Source organism: Heterodontus francisci, chromosome 1 (genome assembly GCF_036365525.1).
Source record: "Heterodontus francisci isolate sHetFra1 chromosome 1, sHetFra1.hap1, whole genome shotgun sequence".
In the NCBI taxonomy this organism is placed as follows: Eukaryota; Metazoa; Chordata; class Chondrichthyes; order Heterodontiformes; family Heterodontidae; genus Heterodontus; species Heterodontus francisci.
The window spans coordinates 170,235,447-170,255,900 of record NC_090371.1 but is presented as its reverse complement, the minus strand read 5'-3'; the positions used below and the strand labels follow the sequence as shown (position 1 = coordinate 170,255,900).

Here is a 20,454-nt window from a genome sequence, read left to right as displayed (position 1 = left end):
AACTACCTTCGTAATGTATTCACAGTTTCGCCCTACTGCTTATTGTGATCTGTTTCTATGATAGGGCTGGGCAGTTTCACCAAAAGAAAGGAGAAAAACCTGGCTATAATCAGACAATCTGTCTCCAATTCCAGCTATGTCACATATTCAGGATGAGAAAAGGCCTTGAGGTCCATACTTACTCACTAGACTTGTTCTCTTCCCTTCATTGTACCTTAGTGATTTGATGATGCAGCTGCAGATCCAGTTGCTTCTCTTAGTTCAGGATGGTCTGAACGTAGACCTAGAAGCAATTCTGATAAACTGCAGTAAGAGCCTCTTGCAATATCCCCTCACACCCCTACGTTTAATCCTATCCTAACATGGGCACTCTGACCATCACGACCCAACCCCCAACCACCTTCTCTATCCTTTCAAAACAATCTAGGTCGAGGTGTGTGGAATTGAGAATCATTATCAAAACCCAGCTACATTTCTGTAACTCTAGTTGTAGCGTACAATTGTCATACTATCAGTTTGTTCTTAACGTTGCTGGCGTTTGTATAGAAGCATTTAATAAAACCCCCACCTCAGTCTATTATATGCTTATATCAGTTTATGTTACCAATGTCAAAGTCCTCTAAATTTTAGTCTAAATTGGGCAAAGTAAGTTTTAAAAGAATTCAAGTTTGCTGCACTAGTTTCTACTTGGCCAGTTTCACACTAAAATACAGAGGAGCAGTGGCTCAGAAACCACTTTGGATAATTTCAGAGAAAGCAGTATGAGGTCCTGAGATGAACCAGAAGTAGGCGAACTGGCAGTACTGGCCATAGATTTGGACACCATCGATATTAACCATCGCCTCCAGCCCCGCAAACCGCGATGACCAAAACCCCCCACAGTTGTTGAGGACCATCCCCAAAGGTCTATGGCCTCCTGGCTGCCAGGCAGGCTGTCAATTTGACCAGCTGCCGGGCAGGAAACAGAACCAAAAAATTGATAAGGTCCTGCCTGTAAGTTCAACAGCCCTCCGCATTCCCAGCCTTGCCAGGTCCCTCAGCCCTTTTCACCTTCTCCCCACCCCTAGAGGGTCCCCATACATATCGGGCCTCGTGTTCTTTTCCTTTGCTTCCATAATAGATTTCAGTGATGAGGAAGAATGATCAAGCTTTCTTCTTTATTCATCAGCCTCTGCAAAATCACTCAAAAAAGAGATGCTGATGGTTCCCCAGTTTCTCCCCCACTTATTCCCTCTTCGCATGAAATTGTTGCTTCATGCTGGAGTGTGGGTGCCAGCTGCTCTCTCCTACTTCACCCCTATGAGTCTTGACAGCGAGTGTCAGCTTTTTATTTGACCTGTTTGACATCCCAGGCAAACTCTATCCTGTCCTCACCCTAGAGTCTGTACACAAACACTTTGCAACATGGATCTTTGGATAGAAGGCAGGAATCCTGAATGATTTTCTTTTCCCTGGTTGAAGGACATTGAGGCCAGTTGTGGTGTTGCTTCTGCCACTCTATTGAGATCAGCTAAATCACCACAAACCCGAAATTGAACCTGGGACATTGCTGTATTGTTCAGTATCGCACTGGGTGGGCACAAGGCAGGTTCTGTTTAAACGGAGTTGTTTTGGAAACATGTTGTTTATGCCGGCAAACGGAATTCAATCATATGTTTATTCAGCTTCCGTTTGTTACTATAAAGGAGGTATTTAGTCCCAAAGGTTCATGATGTCATCTAAATCCTAGGATTGAGTTACAGCACTGTACCTGTTTCTAGCTAACTGCTGCCTTCAGCCATGAAGTGCAAGCTCTGCCAGTATTTCTGCAAATGGAGAATGCTGGAGTTTGAGGAAATGAAATGTTCTTTTTTATGTATAACTTTGTTGTGAAGGTCGAGAGGAAGGTGTACTGAGTGGTCTGCACCATTCCCGGTCTCCATTTTGTCTGTAATACTATCAGTTAAATTGATAATGAAATATTTTATTTGGAAACTGCTGTTTGCATCAGTAACACAATCGAAAACTCTGGTATCTGTGATTTTATTTTGAACACTTGAAATAAGGAGTAAAGCTTAAAGGGTCATACTTTGGAGCTGTCAGTGACCGCGGAGCTATGTCACAGCAAGAGTTGTTGGGTGGCAGAAATTTGAGAAAAAAGGGGCATTACCACCCTGTGGATAGTTGGCATAACCTTTTCCCCCTTGATTATAGCACGTAACAATAATGTGTCATTCATGTTGTGAAAACATCATGGTTACAAAACGTGTAGGTGGCATGAGAACAAGGGCAAGATGGGTGCACTTCCAACAGTCTTTCTCAAAGCTTTAACCTTCCCCTTGGTTATTAATGTAACATAAAACTGTAGTCATGATTGCAACAGCAGCAGCGTTTCAGTGACATTACAGCAGAAGCAATAATTTTGTCTTTGTTGCTGATCAGCGTGAGATGGGTGGTTTATTTTTGATATCCAGTAAGGCACTGTCAGGTGGAGAGGTATGATTGAAAATGTAAGTAAGATTTTTATTTGAGTGTAATTTTGTATCCCCTATCCAGAGTTCCATGTGCTTTCTGAGACAAAAACAGATCATATTGTCTGAAGCTGTGCTTCTTCACAGTTCAGTGTGTGTGACATGTACCTAAAGCAGTTTGGAACGTGCTTTGAGACATGAGCAAAAACAAGCACTGTTATGATTTTGTATTAATAGTTAACACTGATGGGAGTTTTCATTGTGCTACCTACGTAGAGTTTTAGCTGCTTCTGCACCCTAAGAGTTAATGTAGGTGCTTTGGATTCTCTTTCAGCATTTGCTGGACAGGGCAAGTGATTAATACATTGAGATCTTTTCCAGATCAGCTTGCCCACAGCACACCCTGGCCCTGCTTTTCCTGACCAGCTTTATTCAGGCACTTGTAACTGACTTGTTAAGAGTTGATGTGGATATTGATGGCTGCCCTAATAGGATTTGGTTCTTGTAGAAGGGCAGCATTTCATCTGTGCTTGTAATTTTTTTGTCTTTTGTAATGTATCTAGTCTGGTTTGTTTGTTTCTTTCTTGAAGCAGCCATAGTCTGATGCAGATAGAGGAAGGAAGAGGAGGGTGTAATATACTATATTTATCTATCGACATTCCTGCCCATCTTCAGGCCACACCCTGTTTAGGAGAGGCCAGGTTAAGCAGATAATCTGGTACTTGTCCTCCCATATTTCTGTCTAAGATTGGGCACCGGAAAGCAGTGCAGGGTTTTCATTTTGGTTGCTTTATATTTACTTGGTAAGTTATCCCTTTGGATTCACTTGGCCTTTGCCACTACATGATTGAAAAAAAGAGCCTGTTCCCTTGTTATTATTATAAAAGCAAATTACTGCGGATGCTGGAAATCTGAAATAAAAACAAGAAATGCTGGAATCACTCAGCAGGTCTGGCAGCATCTGTGGAAAGAGAAGCAAAGTTAACGTTTCGGGTCAGTGACCCTTCTTCGGAACTGACAAATATTAGAAAAGTCACAGATTATAAGCAAGTGAGGTGGGGGTGGGGAAAGAGATAACAAAGGAGAAGGTGCAGATTGGACCAGGCCACATAGCTGACCAAAAGGTCACGGAGCAAAGGCAAACAATATGTTAATAGTGTGTTGAAAGACAAAGCATTAGTACAGATTAGGTGTGAATACACTGAATATTGAACAGCAGCAAGTGCAAACCTGAAAAAAAACCTGAAAAAAACAGTGGGTAAGCAAACTGAACAAACTAAGATGAAATGAAATAAATGCAAAAAAAGATAGTAAAAAATGTAAAAAAGAATGTAAAAAAAAGGAAGAAAAAATAACTAAAAATGAAAGTAAAATGGGGGGCTGCCATGCTCTGAAATTATTGAACTCAATGTTCAGTCCGGCAGGCTGTAGTGTGCCTAATCGGTAGATGAGATGCTGTTCCTCGAGCTTGCGTTGATGTTCACTGGAACACTGCAGCAATCCCAGGACAGAGATGTGAGCATGAGAGCAGGGGGGAGTGTTGAAATGGCGAGCAACCGGAAGCTCAGGGTCCTGCTTGCGGACTGAGCGGAGATGTTCCGCAAAGCGGTCACCCAGTCTGCGCTTGGTCTCCCCAATGTAGAGGAGACCACACTGTGAGCAGCGAATACAGTATACTACATTGAAAGAAGTACAAGTAAATCGCTGCTTCACCTGAAAGGAGTGTTTGGGGCCTGGGATAGTGAGGAGAGGGGAGGTAAATGGGTAGGAATCGCAGGAGGTGCAATACCTACCCATTTACCTCCCCTCTCCTCACTATCCCAGGCCCCAAACACTCCTTTTAGGTGAAGCAGCGATTTACTTGTACTTCTTTCAATGTAGTATACTGTATTCGCTGCTCACAGTGTGGTCTCCTCTACATTGGGGAGACCAAGCGCAGACTGGGTGACCGCTTTGCGGAACATCTCCGCTCAGTTCGCAAGCAGGACCCTGAGCTTCCGGTTGCTCGCCATTTCAACACTCCCCCCTGCTCTCATGCTCACATCTCTGTCCTGGGATTGCTGCAGTGTTCCAGTGAACATCAACGCAAGCTCGAGGAACAGCATCTCATCTACCGATTAGGCACACTACAGCCTGCCGGACTGAACATTGAGTTCAATAATTTCAGAGCATGACAGCCCCCCATTTTACTTTCATTTTTAGTTATTTTTTCTTCCTTTTTTTTTTTACATTCTTTTTTACTATTTTTTTTGCATTTATTTCATTTCATCTTAGTTTGTTCAGTTTGCTTACCCACTGTTTTTTTCAGGTTTTTTTTCAGGTTTGCACTTGCTGCTGTTCAATATTCAGTGTATTCACACCTAATCTGTACTAATGCTTTGTCTTTCAACACACTATTAACATATTGTTTGCCTTTGCTCCGTGACCTTTTGGTCAGCTATGTGGCCTGGTCCAATCTGCACCTTCTCCTTTGTTATCTCTTTCCCCACCCCCACCTCACTTGCTTATAATCTGTGACTTTTCTAATATTTGTCAGTTCCGAAGAAGGGTCACTGACCCGAAACGTTAACTTTGCTTCTCTTTCCACAGATGCTGCCAGACCTGCTGAGTGATTCCAGCATTTCTTGTTTTTGTCCCTGGTTATTATTAATGGCTTCCTCCTTTCCTGCTCTCCCCCCACCACTCTCAATAGCCAGCCACCATGAGAGAGATTATTTATATAGTGTCTTTCACAACCTCTGCATATCCCAAAGCCCTTCACAGCTTTTGAAATAGCCACCCATGTAATGTGGTGAATTGCAGTAACCAGTCTGTGCACGGGAAGGTCCCATAAATCAGCAATGAGATAAATAACCAAATAATCCTATTTAATGGTGTTACTTAATGGATGAATATTGTCTCGGACACCAGGCAAACTCTCGTAATTCTTCCTTGAATAGTACCATGAGATTTTTTACATCTGGCTGGTTTAATGTTTCATCTGAAAGAAGGCACCTCTGACATTGTAGCACTCTTATATACTACACTGGTGTCAACTCCATCCTGTAATGGGACTTGAACCACATCCTTCTGAAAGAGGCCAGGCTGATGGTGATTCTCTGCTTTATACTCTGTTCATTTCTCATCCATACCTCCCTTCAGGCATATTACAATATGTCTGTATGACTCAGTGCTGGATGTGAAAATAAAGATTTAGTGAAAGTCTTTTGTGAAGGAAATTGGTCTAATCAGTGTGACAGTGTAAGGAGGGTCTCTGCAGGTAGGTGACAACAAGGTGTTTCTTTTTCCCCCAGAGGCAATAGGCTATGCTAGATCAATGCCAGACTTCACAGAGACAATTCAGACATAGCACAATCAGTTTGGGTTTTACTCTGAAAATGATTACATTTTTTCCCCCAGTTGCTTTTCCTCATCTCATCTCTCCTGAAGGCACTTTTTCAATGACAACTTGCATTTATATATCGCCTTTAACAAAGTAAAACGTTACCAGGTCTTTCCTATCCAGTGTGGACATGGGGAGGAGAATTTGCTTTGGTCACCAAGTGACACCAAACATGACAGTTGTTCACGCATATGTACAATTCTGTAGTATTGGTTACCTGCTAGCACGTCACCCTAGTTCACCATTACTCCCATATGAGCCTACTGAATGAGTGCCAGCAATCTGTTAAACCTTTGGTAATGATTGCCCAGTACAGTGCAGTTGTCACTGCTTTGGCCAGAATTGACATTCTTTTTTTGAATGTATTCATGGTGTTACTTCACTTAGTGACCAAGTCAATTCTCCTCCCCAGGTGCACATTAGATTGGAAACACTCCCATGAAGCACCTTGAGATGTTTTATTATGTTAAAGGCTCTCTATATACCGATGCAAGTTGTTAAATGAAAGATACATTTTCAAAAGTGTTCTGTGGCCTTGAGAGAGAATTCCTTTTGGGGAGGAGAGTCAATTTCATCCAGCCCAAGGTGAAGAATGTCACAGCTGGGCAGTGGAACATTTCTTCCACACTTGTCACCCAGTGTGAGCACTCCCAGAGCAGTTCGTAGCGCACGCTGCAGCTGAAGAGTAACCTGTCCTGACAATACTGCTCACCCACAAAACCCTTTACTGACCAATTTTGTTTGACTTTTCCAAACCATCCTGCTGGCCTCCCTGAGTGAGATTTCCCCCAAACTTGTAACAAATAGCGCCGCACGAAGACCAATTTAACTCCCTACAAACAGATTTTAGAATCTCTGAATAAATTTCATGACAGACCTTGCAGCTAGCCCTCAAAAAAAAACTCATCCATCAGTTGGTGCTGGACTCAAATCAGGTGTCAGTCCCAGAGGTGAAGGGCAGTGTGCGAACTCAAAGTGCCACCCTGCTCTTCACAAAAACCAGTTTACACCGTGGCTACCAATTTCTGTTTGTTTTATGTTTACAAGTGATACCAAGTAAATATTTGCATGTAAACCATTGGAGGTTAGTTACTGTGATTATGCACGCACTGACCTGAGAAACAGGAGGGTCATGTTACACGGATATATAAACACCTGATGTGAATCTCCTGTTGCTTTCCTGTAGGGAGTAAAAACTCTGCATGCAATGCGACCTCCACAGGGCTGCCGTGTATACACAACATGGGGAATGATTTAAATGTTGAAAAGCTGCCGTGTGTATTCTGCAGCATAAAAGCTTTTGTGCAACCTTTAAACCGTCTGCATGTTTGATGTGATGTTCAATAAAGGCTATTGGCTTTTAATCATCTTGACATAAAATCAGGTCACATGGGTGCTGTTGGGATGAGGTTAAGATGGAGCAGTTTTCATAGTGGCCTTAGTGCGATGTTAGTCCCACCAGTTAGCAAAGCAGGAGTCTCTCCAGTAACATCAACTCCAATGCCAGTGTGCCAAGCACTGAAGAAGATGCAAAATAGATTCATAAGGGTGATGCCAGAACTGACAGATATACTTAGCAGGAATGGTTGAACATGCTGGAACAGCTGAGGGATGAGAGGGCCAATCGTCTCCACATCGCCAAGCAATCTTCCTGGGGGTGGGATAGGCCGACAACAACCTTCCCACCCAGAGGCCAATTGAGGCCCTGGTGGCCGATTAACAGCCAATTAAGGGCCTCTTCCCACCGCCCCTGGGATCTTACCAGCGGAGTGGGGGGGGGAAGGGAAACACTTTGTAACCCTCCCTGTGGGCTTGGGGGGAGGGCGAGGAGGTTCCCTCCTTCAAGGGAAATTTGTGGCCCACAGAGCACAGAGGGCCCCCACCAGGAACCACTTTACCGATACTGCTGAGTTGCCGGCCCTCTGGCTGGCAGCTCTTGGAGGTGGGATCCCCATCTTTAAAGGGATCCCAGCTCCTGAATGTTTGATTTAAAAAGACTGGAGGATCGCACCGGGTGCATAAAGAGGCATAGGCAGGGTTCCTCCCGCCTTTTTGGCTAGGCACCAGGAGCCCCACCTCCAGCACAAAACCCAGCCCATTATTTTCCACTTGTGGGGGACATCAAAACTACTTCTCCTCCTCCTCCTCCTCCTCCTCCAGCACCTCCACCTCCACCTCGAAAGACAATGGGTAAGCGCCTGGAGGTGGTCAGTGGTTTGCGAAGCAGCACCTGGAGTGGCTATAAAGGCCAATTCTAGAGTGACAGACTCTTCCACAGGTGCTGCAGATAAAATTGGTTGTCGGGGCTGTTACACAGTTGGCTCTCTCCTTGTGCTTCTGTCTTTTTTCCTGCCAACTGCTGAGTCTCTTCGACTCGCCACACTTTAGCCCCGCCTTTATGGCTGTCCACCAGCTCTGGCGATCACTGGCAACTGACTCCCACGACTTGTGATCAATGTCACAGGACTTCATGTCCCATTTGCAGACATCTTTAAAGCAGAGACATGGATGGCCGGTGGGTCTGATACCAGTGATGAGCTCGCTGTGCAATGTGTCCTTAGGGATCCTGGCATCTTCAATGCAGCTCACATGGCCAAGCCATCTCAGGTGCCGCTGGCTCAGTAGGTTGTATATGCTGGGGATGTTGGCCGCCTCGAGGACATCTGTGTTGCAGATATGGTCCTGCCACCTGATGCCAAGGATTCTCCGGAGGCAGTGAAGATGGAATGAATTGAGACATTGCTCTTGGCTGACATACGTTGTCCAGGCCTCGCTGCTGTAGAGCAAGGTACTGAGGACACAGGCTTGATACACTCGGACTTTTGTGTTCCGTGTCAGTGCGCCATTTTCCCACACTCTCTTGGCCAGTCTGGACATAGCAGTGGAAGCCTTTCCCACGCGCTTGTTGATTTCTGCATTGAGAGGCAGGTTACTGGTGATAGTTGATCCTAGGTAGGTGAACTCTTGAACCACTTCCAGAGTGTAGTCGCCGATATTGATGGATAGAGCATTTCTGACGTCCTGTCCCATGATGTTCATTTTCTTGAGGCTGATGGTTAGGCCAAATTCGTTGCAGGCAGCCGCAATCCTGTCGATGAGTCTCTGCAGACACTCTTCTGTGTGGGATGTTAATGCAGCATCGTCAGCAAAGAGGAGTTCCCTGATGAGGACTTTCCATACTTTGGTCTTCGCTCTTAGACGAGCAAGGTTGAACAACCTGCCACCTTATCTTGTGTGGAGGAAAATTCCTTCTTCTGAAGACTTGAATGCATGTGAGAGCAGCAGGGAGAAGAAGATCCCAAACAGTGTAGGTGCAAGAACACAGTCCTGTTTCATGCCACTCAGGATAGGAAAGGGGTCTGATGAGGCGCCGCTATGCTGAAATTTGCCTTTCATATTATCATGGAATGAGGTGATGATACTTAGTAGCTTTGGTGGACATCCAAGCTTTTCTAGTAGTCTGAAGAGACCACGTCTGCTGACAAGGTCAAAGGCTTTGGTGAGATCAATGAAAGCAACATAGAGGGGCATCTGTTGTTCTCGGCATTTCTCCTGCAGCTGGCGAAGGGAGAACAGCATATCAAAACTAGAGTTCATAAATTTAGGTAGTCACTAATAAATCCAACAGGAAAAACTTCTTTACTCAAAGAATGGTAAGAATGTGGAACTCGCTACCAGAAGAAGTAGCTGAAGGCGAATAGCATAGATGCATTTAAGGGAAAGCTCGCTAAGTACATGAGGGAGAAAGGAATAGAAGAATATGTTGATAGAGTTGATGATAGGTGGGAGGAGGTTTGTGTAGAGCATAAATGCCAACACAAACCACTAGGGACTGAATGGCCCGTTTCTGTGCTGTATATTCTACCGTACAGGAACATCTAATAAAGAACAAGGTGTTCCTGGCGGTTGGACTCTTTTTAAAAAAAAATGTTTGTGTTGCTGGCATTTATTGCCTATCTCTAGTTGCTCTTTTTGCATGTGATGGTACAATTTGATACACCCGAGTCACTAGACCACTTCAGAGCCAAGTGTCAAGCACACTGATGTTGGACTGCTGTCATATTTAGGTCAGACCAGGTAAGTGCAGCAGGTTTCCTCTGCTAAAGAAGTGAACCATTTGGGGTTTTAGGACAATCCATCAGCTTCATCACCACTTTTACTGATAGCTTTTTATTTCCAGATTTTAAAAATTGATTTCAAATTCTCAAACTGACGGGATTTGAACTTGCATTCTCTGGATTGTTAGTGCAGTTACATAACTACTACACCACCCTTCTGAACCACTTAGTGGATCACAGAATCTTATAGTGCTAAAGGAGGCCATTCAGCCCATCATGCCTGTGCCAGCTCTCTGAAAGAGCCCTTGACTTGGTCTCATTCCCATATACATCTAAATTTTTCTTTTTTAAATATTTATCCATCTATATTTTAAAAGTTTTTATGGATTGTTTCTCACTTTTTTTTCTCGTGGGGCATGCTAACAACTCCTTGCATTTAAAAAAAAAGTCTCCAACCCTCTCCCTTTGTTTTATTGATGATCTTAAATTTGTGCCCTTTAGTTACTAACTCAACAACCACTGAAAATATTTTCTATCTATCTACCTTATCAAAATCTCTTGCAAAATTCAACATCTCTAACTGATCTCCTGTTAGCCTTTTCTGTTCTAGTCATGTTTATATTCAGGTTGTCACTGGCTGTGTGAGGTGATTCCCTACAAACTTAGTATAAAACTAACATGGCAATAACTGTTTATATCATGTAGGCAGCATCTATTGAATACTGGGCATAACACCTGTACAGTGCACATTTATTTTCCATTTTTCTATTTTTATCCCTGCTATCCTGAGGGCTTTGACTCATGCTAGGGTACAGTTCCACAGGGGCCAACTACCCCTCTGGTACCTTGCCAAAGCAACAATTTTTCATGTCAGCCAGGATAATGAGTATTATATTGTTGTTCAGGCATGAGGGGTATCACAGGTGAGCAGATTTTATGCTATATCTATAAACATACATTTTCTGGTAGATAGTCACTGAATAGTGATAAATGGAGTGAGAACCCTGATCAGTTTGTAGCTCTGCCAATTTAGCCACATGACTGCTGTCTTTAGGAAGATCAACTGACTCTACACCAACCAGGGATTAAATGGGGACTTTCCAAGTCTACACAGTTTAATTCCTTACTGCTCATCTATCATGATGTTACTGAGAGAGAATGCACATGTTCCTTTGTTGTTGGGAAGTGTGTGGTAGTGATGTGGTGAGAACTCTCCATCCCTCCCTGCGATCAAAGTTTCAGCACATGGAAGAGTGCAACCATGAACCCAAATTCCAAGATTCTGTGATTGTCCAGTTGGTTCACTGTATTGTAGATGGCAGACTGTTACGTTAGACATTTTTTTCAGGCCACCTCATTTTTTGTTTTGTAAAACTTTTGAAGTTTAGTCTTAGCCACATAAAGGATGAGTTTAATGTCAAACAATTGTCTTTATGGCAAAGGAAGGAATGTAGAGTATGTCAAATAGAGAAACAAATTTATTTGTCAGAAACAAAGTGTGCACATGTTTTGCAAAAAGTAAAAATACTACAGTTTCTCCAAATTTGAAACAAAAATAGAAAATACTGGAAACACTCAGCAGGTCAGGTAGCATCTAAAGAGAGGTTCCAGACCACATTCTAGCCTTGTTCCAAACATGGACAAAAGAGCTGAATTCCAGAGGTGAGGTGAGAGTGACTGCCTTTAATAGCTAAGTGGCAATCAACCAAAAGTGGCATTAGGAAGTCCATGTAACATTGAAGTCAATAGGTGGAGGGGTGTGATGAGTGGGGAAATCTCCACTGGCTGGATTCATATGAGGAAGGAAGATGGCCTCCAACGACAACAATCATCTCAGCCCAGCACATCGCTGCAGGAGTTCCTCAGGATAGTGTCCGAGACCCAACCATCTTCAGCTGCTTCATCAATGACCTTCCCTCAATCATAAGCTCAGAAGTGGGCATGTTTGTTGATGATTCCACAGCGTTCAGTTCCATTCACAATTCCTCAGACACTGAAAGCAGTCTGTGCCCACATGCAGCATGACCTGGACAAATCCAGGTTTGGGCTGATAAGTGCCAAGTAAAATTTACACTGCACAAGCACCAGGCAACAACTGTCTCCAATAAGTGATAGTCTAACTACCTTTCCTTGATATTTGCTGACATTACCATTGTCATATCCCCCATCATTAATATCCTGGGGGTGACCATCGACCAGAAAATTAACTCTATCAGCCACATCATTGCTGTGGCTACAAGAGCAGGTCAGAGCCTTGGGTATTCTGCGGCGAGTATCTCACCTTCTCATTTCTTAAAGCCTTTCCATCACCACTGAGTAACCTCTGCAACGATGTACTTGGGGAAGAGATGACTGGCCTCAACCAGCTTCTGTTGTGCCAGGTGTGACACCAGGCATGAGAATTTTCCCCCAATCCCCATTGATTTCTGTCCTCCTTGGTGCCACACTCTGTCAAATGCTGCCTTGATTTTTAAGCCAGTGGATAGGGTGCTGATCACGAAGACGAATTTGTTACTTGATGTCAAGGGCAGTCACTCTCATTCAGCTCTTGTGCCCATGTTTCAACCAAGGCTGTAATAAGGTCTGGAGCAGAGTTGTTCTAGCAGAATCCAAACTGAGCATCGGTTAGCAGATTATTGGTAACTGCTGCTTGATAGCACTGTTCATGACTCCTCCCACCACTTGATGTTGGGGAGTGGGCTAATGGGGCAGTAATTGGCTGGATTAGATTTGCCCTGTCTTTTGTGGACAGGATATATTTGGGCAGTTGTTTCCATTGTTGATAGATTGTTTTGAATATTTTTTTTTATTCATTCATGGGATGTGGGCGTCACTGGCCAGGCCAGCATTTATTGCCCATCCCTAATTGCCCTTGAGAAGGTGGTGGTGAGCTGCCTTCTTGAACCGCTGCAGTCCATTTGGGGTAGGTACACCCACAGTGCTGTTAGGAAGGGAGTTCCAGGATTTTGACCCAGCAACAGTGAAGGAACGGCGATATACTTCCAGGTCAGGATGGTGTGTGACTTGGAGGGGAACTTGCAGATGGTGGTGTTCCCATGTATTTGCTGCCCTTGTCCTTCTAGTTGGTAGAGGTCGTGGGTTTGGAAGGTGCTGTCTAAGGAGCCTTGGTGCATTGCTGCAGTGCATCTTGTAGATGGTACACACTGCTGCCACTGTGTGTCGGTGGTGGAGGGAGTGAAAGTTTGTAGATGGGGTGCCAATCAAGCGGGCTGCTTTGTCCTGGATGGTGTCGAGCTTCTTGAGTGTTGTTGGAGCTGCACCCATCCAGGCAAGTGGAGAGTATTCCATCACACTCCTGACTTGCGCCTTGTAGATGGTGGACAGGCTTTGGGGAGTCAGGAGCTGAGTTACTCGCCTCAGGATTCCTAGCCTCTGACCTGCTCTTGTAGCCGTGGCATTTATATGGCTACTCCAGTTCAGTTTCTGGTTAATGGTAGCCCCTAGGATGTTGATAGTGGGGGATTCAGAGATGGTAATGCCGTTGAATGTCAAGGGGAGATGGTTAGATTCTCTCATGTTGGAGATGGTCATTGCCTGGCACTTGTGTGGCGCAAATCACTTATCAGCCCAAGCCTGGATATTGTCCAGGTCTTGCTGCATTTCTACACAGACTGCTTCAGTATCTGAGGAGTCACGAATGGTGCTGATCATTGTGCAATCATCAGCGAACATCCCCACTTCTGACCTTATGATTGAAGGAAGGTCATTGATGAAGCAGCTGAAGATGGTTGGGCCTTGGACACTACCCTGAGCAACTCCTGCAGTGATGTCCTGGAGCTCAGATGATTGACCTCCAACAACCACAACCATCATCCTTTGAGCTAGATATGATGCCAGCCAGCGGAGTGTTTTCCCCCTGATTCCCATTGACCTCAGTTTTTCTAGGGCTTCTTCATGCCAGACTCGGTCAAATGCTGCCTTGATGTCAAGGGCAGTCACTCTCACCTCACCTCTTGAGTTCAGCTCTTTTGTCCATGTTTGAACCAAGGCTGTAAGGAGTTCTGGAGCTGAGTGGCCCTGGCGGAACCCAAACTGAGCTTCACTGAGCAGGTTATTGCGAAGCAAGTGCCGCTTGATGGCACTGTTGATGACACCTTCCATCACTTTACTGATGATTGAGATTAGGCTGATGGGACAGTAATTGGCCGGGTTGGACTTGTCCTGCTTTTTGTGTACAGGACATACCTGGGCAATTTTCCACATTGCCGGGCAGATGCCAGTGTTGTAGCTGTACTGGAACAGCTTGGCTAGGGGCGCGGCAAGTTCTGGAGCACAGGTCTTCAGTACTATTGCCGGAATATTGTCAGGGCCCATAGCTTTTGCAGCATCCAGTGCCTTCAGTCGTTTCTTGATATCACGCGGAGTGAATTGAATTGGCTGAAGTCTGGCATCTGTGGTGCTGGGGACTTCAGGAGGAGGTCGAGATGGATCATCAACTCGGCACTTCTGGCTGAAGATTGTTGCAAATGCTTCAGCCTTATCTTTCGCACTGGTGTGCTGGGCTCCCCCATCATTGAGGATGGGGACATTTGTGGAGCCACCTGCTCTAGTTAGTTGTTTAATTGTCCACCACCATTCACGGCTGGATGTGGCAGGACTGCAGAGCTTAGATCTGATCCGTTGGTTATGGGATCGCTTAGCTCTATCACATGCTGCTTACGCAGTTTGGCATGCAAGTAGTCCTGTGTTGTAGCTTCACCAGGTTGACACCTCATTTTGAGGTATGCCTGGTGCTGCTCCTGGCATGCCCTCCTGCACTCTTCATTGAACCAGGGTTGGTCTCCTGGCTTGATGGTAATGGTAGAGTGGGGGATATGCCGGGCCATGAGGTTACAGATTGTGGTTGAGTACAATTCTGCTACTGCTGATGGCCCACAGCGCCTCATGGATGCCCAGTTTTGTATTGCTAGATCTGTTTGAAATCTATCCCATTTAGCACGGTGATAGTGCCACACAACACGATGGACGGTATCCTCAATTTGAAGGCAGGACTTCGTCTCCACAAGGACTGTGCGGTGGTCACTCCTACCAATACTGTCATGGACAGAAGCATCTGCGGCAGGCAGATTGGTGAGGACAAGGTCAAGTATGTTTTTCCCTCGTGTTGGTTGCCCCACCACCTGCCGCAGACCCAGTCTAGCAGCTATGTCCTTTAGGACTCGGTCAGTAGTGGTGCTGCCAAGCCACTCTTGGTGATGGACATTGAAGTCCCCCACCCAGAGTACATTTTGTGCCCTTGCCACCCTCAGTGCTTCCTCCAAGTGGTGTTCAACATGGAGGAGTACTGAGTCATCAGCTGAGGGAGGGCGGTAGGTGGTAATCAGTAGGAGGTTACCTTGCCCACGTTTGACCTGATGCCATGAGACTTTATGGGCTCCGGAGTCGATGTTGAGGACTCCCAGGGCAACTCCCTCCCTACTGTATACCACTGTGCCACCACCTCTGGTGGGTCTGTCATGCCGTTGGGACAGGACATACCCGGGGATGGTGATGGCAGTGTGTGGGACATTGTCTGTAAGGTATGATTCCGTGAGTATGACTATGTCAGGCTGTTGCTTGACTAGTCTGTGGGACAACTCTCCCAACTTTGGCACAAGCCCCCAGATGTTAGCCTAGGTCAATGTCGGGTGGTCCGTCCGGTTTCATTCCTTTTTATTGACTTCGTAGCGGTTAGGTACAACTGAGTGGCTTGCTAGGCCATTTCAGAGGGCATGTAAGACATTGCTGTGGGTCTGGAGTCACATGTAGGCCAGACCAGGTAAGGACAGCAGATTTCCTTCCCTAAAGGACATTAGTGAACCAGATGGGTTTTTACAACAATCGACAATGGTTTCATGGCCATCATTAGACTAGCTTTTAATTCCAGATTTATTAATTAAATTCAAATTCCACCTTCTGCTGTGGTGGGATTCGAACCCATGTCCCCAGAGAAATACCCTGGGTTACAAGTCCAGTGACAATACCACTACACCATCGCCTACCCTGGTGTGAAACTCCTACAATTATAGTGCAGTCTATCATCATCATCTCCTGGAACACCAACCTTGCTCCTTGTATCTCATCTTCATCCTTGTGTATTCAGCAATCCCTGCTTCCTTTCCCACTCTATTTTGATATATTCCCACTTGACACCCTAGCTCACCTGAGTACTACAGTATTTTCTCCATTATATTGCTTTTGCTATCAACCTCTTTCTCGTCCCTTAATGATAACCCATAAATTCCTTTCTCTACTCTCCTTTCCTCCTGACCCCCTTCCTCTCCATATCACCATCTGCCCTTGACTTTTTACCCTGTCCTTCTGTCTCAATCATTCTACTCAGCTCCTATCCTGTGGCCACAATGAAAATAGCATTTGAATTTATATGGCACTTGAACATGTCAACATCTCAAAGCATTTCAACATTAAATTATTTCTTGCTCCGAGTGACTGTTGGCAAATGCAGCAGCCCAATCTGCATCAGCAACACCACACAAATCACAAGATGAATAAGCAGTTAATCTGGGTTTCCTTGGTACTGTTGGTCGAGGCAGGAATGTTGACTAGAAAGTCAGGAGAACTGGCTGCTGGTCAACGAATACTGGAACAGCATCTTTAATGTCCATTTGAACCTGCGGATGAGACTTCAGTTTAATGTCTCAAGTGAAAAATGGCACCTCCCACAATGCAGCACTCTCTCGGTATTCAGCTGGAGCGCAAAGCCAAATTATGCACTCGGGGTGGATCTCAAACCTTTTGCGGCCTAATAAAATGAGTACTGTTTTACAAGCACTTAACCCTATGTGGGATCCCTGTTTTCCTTCTCTATAATAACTTTTGTTTGATCCAGAGCAACTAATTACTTTGAACCAAATTAATTTAATTTTATAACCACAAAGTTCAAAGCCCTGTAATAAATACAGATAAAATAAACAAATTGGAGGAGTGGATTATAGAGAACCAAACCAGTGTATGCTGCCAAGTTTGTGACTTGTATGAGCTCACTTGTTAAATTATTTGTGTAAACTACTTGCTCCAAGGTTTTCCAGAGTATTGCAGAATAAATACCCAGTGGGGGCTAATGGAGCCTGCAGCTTCTTTACCAGCAGAAAGGGCCCGGAACTCTCAGAAAGGTGAAGATATGGAGTTTGGAAACTCTTCCTCATGAATGCCGTAAATTGAGTAAATGCACTTCTCATATAAAAAATAAAGATTATTATGAGATTAAAGAATGTACCTCAACACTTTGTTATTTCACGTAAGCTGCTTCTCACTTGTCTTGAGGAGTAACTGTTCACCGTAATAATCCCCTAAATATGGATTAAATATTGTCTCGGATTTTGCCATCAGCAGCAATGCAACAACTCACAGCTAACCCCGAAGAAAGCTATCTACAAAGATATAACGATCTGTGTGGTGTGGATTTCCCCTTTCCCAATGTCAATTTAAATCTGGCGCCAAATCAAATTGGCCAGGGCAGTGTGGAAGATGAGTTTGTAGAATGCTTTTGTGACAGTTTCCTGGAACAATATGTGTGATAACAATGAGGGATAAGTCTTCACTGTAGAAGACACAAATTACATACCAGAAAAAGAGGGTAGCCAAGGGACTAATTAAAGTGAGGAACTTAAGGTAATTAATATCAGCAGGGAAAAAGTTTTGGAGTAATTAATGTACTAAAGGCTGACAAGACCCCAGGACCTGATTGCCTACATCCTCGGGTTCTAAAAGAGGTAGTTGCAGAGATAGTGGATTTACTGGTTATGATTTTCCAAAATTCCCTAGATTCTAGAACAGTCACTGTGGATTGGAAGTTAGCAAATGTAGCACCGCTATTCAAGAAAGGAGGGAAAGCGGGAACTGCAGGCCAGTTAGCCTGACATCAGTTATCGGAAAATGCAGGAATCTATTATTAAGGAAGTCTTAACAATGCGCTCAAAATCATAATGTGATCCGACAAAGTCAACATGGTTTTACGAAAGGGAAATCATGTTGGACAAGTTTCTTAGAGTTTTGTAAGGATGTAACAAGTAGGGTAGATAAAGGGGAGCTAGTAGACGTAGGATATTTAGATTTCCAAAAGGTATTCAATAAGGTACCACACAAAAAGATTAATACACAAGGTTAGGGCTCATGTTGTGGGTAATATGGATAAAGCATGGATAGAGGATTAGTTAACGGACAAGAAGCAGACAGTAGGGATAAATGAGGCATTTTCAAGTTGGTAGGCCATAACTAGTGGAGTTCTGCAAGGATCCGTGCTTGGGCCTCAGCTTTTTACCATCTATATTAATGACTTAGACAAAGAAACAGAGTAATGCTGATGATGTAAAGCTAGGTGGGAATGTAAGCTGTCAGAAGGTCACAAAGAGGCTGCAAAGAGATATAGACTGGTTAAGTGAGCGGGCAACAGGGTGGCAGATGGATTATAATGTGGGGAAGTGTGAAGTTATTCACTTTGGTCGTAAGAATAAAAAAGCAGAATATTTTTTAAAAGGTGTGAAACTTCTAAATGTTGATGTTCAGAGGGACTTGGGTGTCATTGGATGTCTCTTGATTCAAGGATGACATCTACTGAAGCTTGTGAGTTTCTGCCATGGGTCTTCAGGTGACTGAGCAGGCCAATTCTCGAACCACAGATCTTTGGGCACGTGGGGCAGGATGTCCAACGAGGTAGTGCAATCTGGAGTGCAGGATTTGCTTCCTTTTCTTTCCTTCTGTGCTGCCGCTCTGCATCATCATTAAGGTGTTTAGACTCGAAGCATGATGCAGCTTGATGGACAAGTTGTCACCATTTTGAACGATTGGTAGCAAGTTCCTCCCAGCCATCAATGTCAATGCTGCCGCGCGTCAAAGGAAGCTTCCGAGTGTCTTTGAAGCATTTTCTTTGTATGTCCTGGAACACTGGCCATTTGAGAGTTGAGAAAATAGGACCAGGCGGGGGAAACGGTTTTCCACCATCCAGACTCCACAGTGCCCTGTCCATCAAAGTTGGTTTTTCAGGAGTTTTGCTGAATGCTTGTGGAGCTGACTTCAAGAAGAACACCAACATTTGCTTGACGGTCCTGCCATTGACTTCGGAGGCAGCGGCAGAGGCTTTGCTTGGGTGTACCCGTACAAGGAGCACAGAAAGTTAGCATGCAGATACAGGAAGCAATTAGGAAGGTGTTAAGACCAGGTGAGAAGGGGTCTAGGGGTTCCCTCTCAGCCTTTGCCTGGTTTAACCATAACAGGGTTTAATTTTTAAAACACTGTGATTTTAGCTCCCCCTCAGTGAATCCTTGTTCACTGCCTCAATTGAAGGCAAAGAAATCAGACAGATTTTTTTAGATTTAAACAAGAAAGGTGGAAGTTTATTAATCTTAAACTCTAATCCGGTTTACAGCTACTAATATGCGATGCGACCATGCTAGCATGCATACGCGATAAACACACATGCAGATAGAGACAGAAAAAGTAGAAAAGAATAAAGGGGAAGAGTTTGAGGCAATAGCTGTTAGTTATTTACTCCCTTTTAAGTTCAATGTGGAGTGTTTGGTTGCCGATAAGTCCTGCAATTCGTTGGGGCCCAGTTCATGCTTCAACTTGCTTCGATGTAGCAGTCTTTTCTCTCTTGAGGTTTACGTGTCTTCCATGGGTCCAGTGGTTTGGGAGAAAGCAAGAGAGAGACAACCAGGAGAGAGGCTTCCTTGTTCCAGCTTCAGTTGCAAAACTGCCTTCTGTTCCTTTCTGTATGGCACAATTCAACTCCAAGTTGGCCTGCAGGTCAGTCATGTGACTAACTGGCTTAACCACTCCTGCGTTTGTGGATTGTATCATCTTAGCAGTCCCTGGAATGCGCTTCCTTACACCTTCAATGTCTGATGATCAAAATCCATCTGGGTTCATTGGCCCAGGGAGTAGTTCTTTGTCTCCATAAGCACTGTCTCTTAGTGTGCAAATGTCCTTCCAGCCCAAATGTCTGTTTATCTCTTTAACAAATAATTTCTTCACTCTAGCAACAGTTTAAAATCAATGTTCATATGACAAAATTAATATACCTTATTCTTGGCCGGTGGGGGTCTGCATGACAAAGGCAAATGACATGTTAGCCTTTATTGCAAGAGGTCTGGAGTACAAGAATAAGGAAGTCTTGCTACAATTGTACAGGAAAGGTTCGCTAGATTAGTTCCTGTGATGAGAGGCTTGGTAAATTGGGCCTATACTATCTGCATATATTTAAAATTTTCTCACTTACTATTACAGTAAATCAGATACACTATGTTTCCCAGAATAGAACACACTAACCAGGTTTCTTTAATGAACAACAAAATTAATAATTTACTAGTTAAGACTTGTTCTATAATAATGAAGTAAAACATAAACACACAGATTAAAACTTTTAAAGTCCCAACATTAAATTTTAGAGTCCCCTTATTTACCTTAGCATCTCATACTGACGTACACGTATATGTATACCAGATAACCGAAAAAATAAAAAAGGGATTTTTTAGATCAGAGCTCTGTTACAGACAAAAAGCACTTGGGTTGGTTACTTGCTTTTGAAGAAAAACAGCAGATGAGA

At 44.2% G+C, this 20,454-nt stretch overlaps 1 protein-coding gene across 12 annotated transcripts in view; it reads left to right on the top strand.

Moving 5' to 3' along the window:
* The window catches only part of shroom3 (shroom family member 3), a 480,123-nt gene that overhangs the window by 401,262 nt on the left and 58,407 nt on the right, over window positions 1-20,454 (top strand). The window lies entirely within an intron of this gene.